A 6,157-nucleotide genomic window follows, 5' to 3' on the forward strand; every position below is an offset into this window, starting at 1 on the left:
AGGAGAGAGAAATATCAATGTAAGAGAAATATCGATGCCTGGACAGGAAATTGAACCCGCAACCTAGGTACGGTATGTTCCTTGACCGGAATCAAACCTTCAATCTTTTGGTGTACAGACAATACTCCAATACCTGGCTAATATAGGAAATGACACTCATGATTGTGAGTGACCCAGAGGTAGGCTTGTCACTCCATTGAATTTTTTTTTTTTTACTGGCCTTTTAGGTATAAATGTCAGGAGAATGACTCCAACTTCAATCTGCAGTAACAAAATTGAAATGATATAAATATAGAGCTATCCTCAGCCATACTCCCTGTCCTCACCCCATGGAAATGGGAGAAGGGAAGAGAGGGGAGAGAAAGGGAAGGAGAGAGGGAAGGAAGAAGACTTGATTAAGTGTCCATGTTTGCTGAGCTTAACTTTATTCTTGAACTTCTCAGTTATACAAATAAGTTTTCTGCCACTTGCGATTTAGGGTAAAGTATATTTGTGTAAGATTTTATATTTAGTGATGCCCTGATAAACTTGATTCTTGATTTCCTGGTCTTAGTTAGAGAGTGAAATGATGGGTCTATGTGTATGCAGTGATAGCTGCAGCTCAAGGGGAACTTGGCCAATGAAGGTGAGAGGTGACCTTCCAAAGAGTAAGATGACAGCCAGAGCCAAGCTGCTGGCGACAGAGTATGTGGCAGTTGAGATACATAAATGGCACAAGCCATGATTGCCTGAAGTTTACCAGAGATTCTTGGAAAAGAGAGCCTGGTACAATAAGCCTGATCTAGGTATTCAAGCTTCATGTGCCCTGTAGGTTGCAGAAGTCTGGAGTCAAGCTTATTCCTTCTCTCCTTCCCTTCTTTCCTTTCTCCCTTTCATCCTCCCTGCCTCCCCTGCAAAAGTAGGCTTCCCTCATGGAGTGAGGTCAGATGGGGGATGGCTGCCTGAAGGCCCAGTGACTATAAAAGGAAGGGGGAGACACTCTCCTGACATCTGTCCACATTTACTGAGTCCGCACCACTTTGGTACATTTCTTTGTTTGACGTATCTTAGAAAAACCCATCATAGGGTAGAGGTTGGAATATAGGAATGTTGCTGGAAGCTTGCAATAAAACCTCATCCCATCAGGTCATTGGAAGTGCTCAAGTGACCAATCTTTTGAAACTCACTGGGGGCAGGGAGCTGAACCTAGTGTCCTCTCCCCATCCTCAACACCAGCACTCTTTCTGGTTGGGCTGGAGGATGGAGACAGCCTTGGACTACTGCTGACAGAAGGAGCAAGAGGGCTGCTCTAAGAGCTCAGAAAGGAGGGCATCTGTTGGGAAAAGGAATAAGAGGGGTGGTGGTGGGAGAGGGAAAAAGCTGGTTGAGGACTGAAGGATCTAGGGAACTGGGCTGTGGAGCCCAGAGACTATTGTAGGTTGATAAGAGCATGAGTTTTAGAATCAAATACAGATATAAAGGCAGGCTTTGTTATTTACGACCTTTGACAAGACATTTACAGCCTTTATCTCTTCATCTGTAAAATGGAAACCATAAAATCTACCTCATGGCATTGTTTTTAGTGTCACATGGAATCATTTCTATGAAGCACTTGATTTTGTGTCCAGGCATAACAAGCTCACACACAGGAAACCATCACCACCTGGAGCTTCATGAGCCACGCCTCGAGTTTCTGTTACTCTTAGTCTGGCATGTAAGGCCAATTATGAGCTGGCTCCTTCTTGTATGAGTAGCCTCAACTTCATTACTGCTTCTATATCACTCATTCTGAACTTCAAACAAGACCTTCTTTTTCCTCCTTTTAAGGACCAGGAAAAGCATTTGGAATGATGGGAGCAGAGATTTCTAATTGCCTATGCAATACCCATTTTCCTCTTTTCCCTCACCAATAGAACCCTGACTTTGTTGGGAGATGGAGCAATGTACCCAGCAAAGAAAACTACATTTCCCAGACTCCCTTTCAGATAGGGTAGCCATGTCACTGAGAACTGGACAATAATATTTTAAACAGAAGTTATAGGATGTGGCTTCCAGAAAACTCCTAAGGAAAGGATGTTACCTTAACTGGCAGTCTTTTTTCACCTTCCCCTTTATTCTTTATTTTCCCCTAGAATAAAATGATGGCTGGAGCTGGGTCATCTTGCAACTGTGAGGTGGCCTTGAGGAGATCAGCAGCATCAACCCTCTTGATCTTGCAGGGGGGTCTTGCATTTGCTCCAGGTATCTCCCAGTCATGCACCTCTCCCTTCTAGACCACTTTGCAGATATTCAAGACCTAAAATTTCTGACTAAATGGCCCAAAGCCCATTCCTAGGGCTGTCTGCCTTTTTTCCTTTGTCTGTGCTCCCAAGACTGGCTCATATCTCCAGTGTGTGCTGAGTCCTGGGCTGGTTAGAGGAGGCCTCTCTGAGGAAGTCATATTTGAGCTGCAACCTGGATAAAGTCAGAGAACAAGCCATGTGAGAATCTCAGGCAACAGAACCTCAAGATAGCAGCCTTAGGTGAGAAATGACTGGAGTGTTACTGGAAGCTCGGGGGCTATATTAGAACCCATTCCACCTGGTTTCTAACAAAGTTACACCATGCCACTTGGCATAGTTCTTGATGGCTATGGAATTCCATTTCCCAAAAACAAGGGGATGAGTGAGGTGACCTCCAGATAAATTCTGAATTTAAGTTCTGCATCATTAGCTTTCGGCTCCCTTCTCAAATGTTCTCTACATCATTCAAGCCCCTACCATGACTATGATGGTCCTGGCTTTGTGGCTGGACCTTTAGCCATGGACAGTATGTTGTTGGAAGGCTGGTCTGTATTTTCTGTTCCAGTTGCCATTCTCTCTTTCCTGAAACATGGTTTTCTCTCATCTTGGACTAATTTATTCCAGGCTCTGGGCTCATTTGCCCATTTGGTCTTTGGCATACCAGTCTGGGATGAGTTTGACACGGTTCCTGGCCTGGAAGCAAGGGGATGAGTGAGGTGACCTCCAGAGGAATCCACAAGCCACAGGAATTATCAGTGTGTCTCTGAGTCATGTCACCACTAACCAGGCCAGAGTTTGGCACATTTCAACATCTTGAAGTCTGTTTTCAGCAGGAGGGAGAGAGGGGATGGAAATGAATTAAGTGTAAGCAGGGAAAATAGTGTGAGTGGAAAATATTTATTGTATGGAGAAGATAGCAGGTGTTCATTAAAATGGGCTTCTTGGCATTTAAATCCATTATGTAGTGTTGAGAAAAGATAAGTTGCTTTGAGTGTAGATGCATCTCAGTCACATAGTTGCCCTTAGGAAGGACCCCAAATGACTCAGAATATATTCACTACAACCTAATAAAGGCAGAGGATCTCCAGGACTTTGATGAAGGGCCAGCTGTGATTAATACATTTCCTCGGGATCAGATCAGAACTGATAATTGCCCCTTCCTTTAGGAAGAGATTGGGATTAGGGGAAATTGGGAAAGGGAAGAAGGGGGGGACATGAGAACCTGGGGACACAGAAACCTTTGCCTTTGCTGCAGTCTTGTCAGGAAATGTAGAAGGTCCAACACTTTTTGATAAGATTTCCATAGAGGAGCCAATTTGACAGAGCCAAAGGTTTTCCCCACCTTGGATCTCACTTACGTTTTGGAATCAAGGCAAAGGTAAGCAGCTACTCAGTTTAGCTTGTTTCTTTTGGAATGAACGCAGGCAAATTCCTCGTGGGTTTGTTTATGTTGGCTGTCTGCAGTGACTTAAAAGCTTTGAGACAAGAGGGAGCAACCTTAGAGGTTCAGAGCAAATTCTGATTATTCAAAGCTACTGAAGGGGAGTTTCTGAGTGGGATAGGATAGAGGGCAAGTGGGAATTGATGAGAGCCCCATTATTAGGCATCCAGGAATTTGTACTTTGATGCAGAGATAAATATTTTGTACTTGTTGCAGCATGGACACATACTGATTACAGGGTCCTGAGGTCCCTGCTGTGACAAACATCACTCTTTTATTATCTCCAGGGTCATAAGGAGGAAAAGGGTCCCAAAAGGAGTAGCTGGGGTGGTTTGGGAGTACACCCCGGGAATTTAGGGAGTGGGCAATGACTTTATAATCTAATGCAAAATGATTTTAATATTTTAGATATGGCCCTGTTGTTGTGTCAATGAAATATCAGATCTGATTCTTTAAAATACAGCTGTAGAAAGTGAGATGTAGAAAGGGGAGAGCAGTGGCTGGTCATTGTTGCTTTTTAATAAAAACCTATTATCACCCCCCCCCCCAAAAAAAAATATCTCAGTGGAGACTCCAATCCACATCGCTTCTTACTTTTCTTCCTCAGTTCCTGCCTTCCTTTCTTGCAGATATCAGTCTTTATTGAGTGCAAACTATGTTCCAGGGACTGTAGTAGGCTTTAGGTCCTAAAGATAACTAACATGAGCTCATTTTTCTTAAGGGAAGTCAAGCCCATGGGTAAGCCATACATACCTTTGCTCGGGGTGAGAGTTCTAATATTAGGCTCCTATGTAGATTCACAGGCATAGTTGCAGTTTATAAAAGAGTGAGCTTGGGTGAGTGAAAGAACTATGTCGATGAATAGTCCTGGTTATAGCTCTGGCTGGTAGACTTAAGGAATGTATGTTCAATTCCAGTCAAGGACATGTACCTCCATTACAAGCTTGATCTCTGGCTCCAGTCAGGGTGCATGTGGGAGGCAGCCAACCAATGAGTCTCTCTCACATTGATATTTCTCTCTTTGTCTCTACTCCTCCCTTCCTTGTCTCTAGAAATCAATGGGAAAATATCCTCAGATGAGGATTAACAAAAAGAGAAAAGCCTGGCTATTTGCGAGGACAGCCTTGGTGGGAATCAAGAGTCAGGTGTTAAAACAATGAATTATCTGGCAACAAACCAGAAATGAGTATTCCAGATGTAGCAAAAGCCCAGTAAAGGAAGACCAGAATATATAAGAGATGACAATAGATGGGTTTGGCCAAAGTAGGGCGTTTATATAACTAAATCACGGGATGGGGGGTGTAATGATGACAGGCAGGCATAAAGAAAATGGCCTCTAAGACAGACCTAGATTTCACTTCTGGCTCATGAATGTATTAATTAGGTGATCTTGAGTGAGTTAGAAATGTCTCAGAACACCATCTTGTCATCCATAAAGTCGGGTATTGTTATGGGTCCTTGTGAGGATTACAGATAATGACTATGATGTGCCTAGCTCATAAAGGGCCCCAGTGAGTGACTGTTACAGCTGTACATGTCCACCTCCTTCATTCTTCCTACATCTCTCCCAATCCCAGATCCATGCTTCAAATGTAGTTACAAAGTAACTGGGAAAGTGTTTATGAAGGGAGTTGGTGGAACTCAAAGTTGGGCCCAGTGGCATGACCACAGTGGACCAGGAGTCTCCCCACATACCCTAAGAAGCCAGGGACAAAGAAGCTACATAAGGTTGCAGGAGATGCTCTGGGCATAGGAATGGAAAATGGGTACAGTTCTCAGACAAGTGGGGATGGCACAGATGAGCAAAAGGGTCAGACCAGAGCTGGGCACTACATGAAACATAGGCAGTGTGAAGGGTTAGGCAACTGGGAGCCACAGCCAAGTTGGAGTGGTACTCCTGTTCAAACAGTCAGGATCTTGTAACTCAAGGGCTCCAGTAAACTACTGAGTGAAGCTATGCAGCATCTCTGTTTTATTAACTTGACTTTATAATTTCTTTGTTGTCCATAACCTGACACACTTTGCATATAGTTTATGATCTGTCTCTCTCTCTCTCTCTCTCTCTCTCTCTCTCTCTCTCTCTCTCTTTTCTCTCTCTCTCATACATTAACTATATTATATGTTACAATAGCAATTGCAAATCTCTTTTGAGAGTGAGTGATAGATAAATATCTTCTATAAATACCTTCTGTTTTTTAAAATCTTTGCCAGTGACACAGGGTTTTGTCTTACTCCTTGCTTTCCAAACCTAACCCTTCTGTACACATCTCCCACCAATAAGGGGCAGATAAATGCCTACAGATTCTCACCTGAGTTAGTGCTTTTTAGTGTGTGTCCAATTATTCATTTCTGCCCTTACGGGAAATAGATTTCAGCCAGCAAATTTTCACCAATAGATGAAAGACACTGTTCAGAAAGCCTATTCTTGGTTGCTGGCTCTGAAGGGTACTTTCAC

The sequence above is a fragment of the Pipistrellus kuhlii genome, unplaced genomic scaffold (genome assembly GCF_014108245.1).
Source record: "Pipistrellus kuhlii isolate mPipKuh1 unplaced genomic scaffold, mPipKuh1.p scaffold_m20_p_3, whole genome shotgun sequence".
Lineage (NCBI taxonomy): Eukaryota > Metazoa > Chordata > Mammalia > Chiroptera > Vespertilionidae > Pipistrellus > Pipistrellus kuhlii.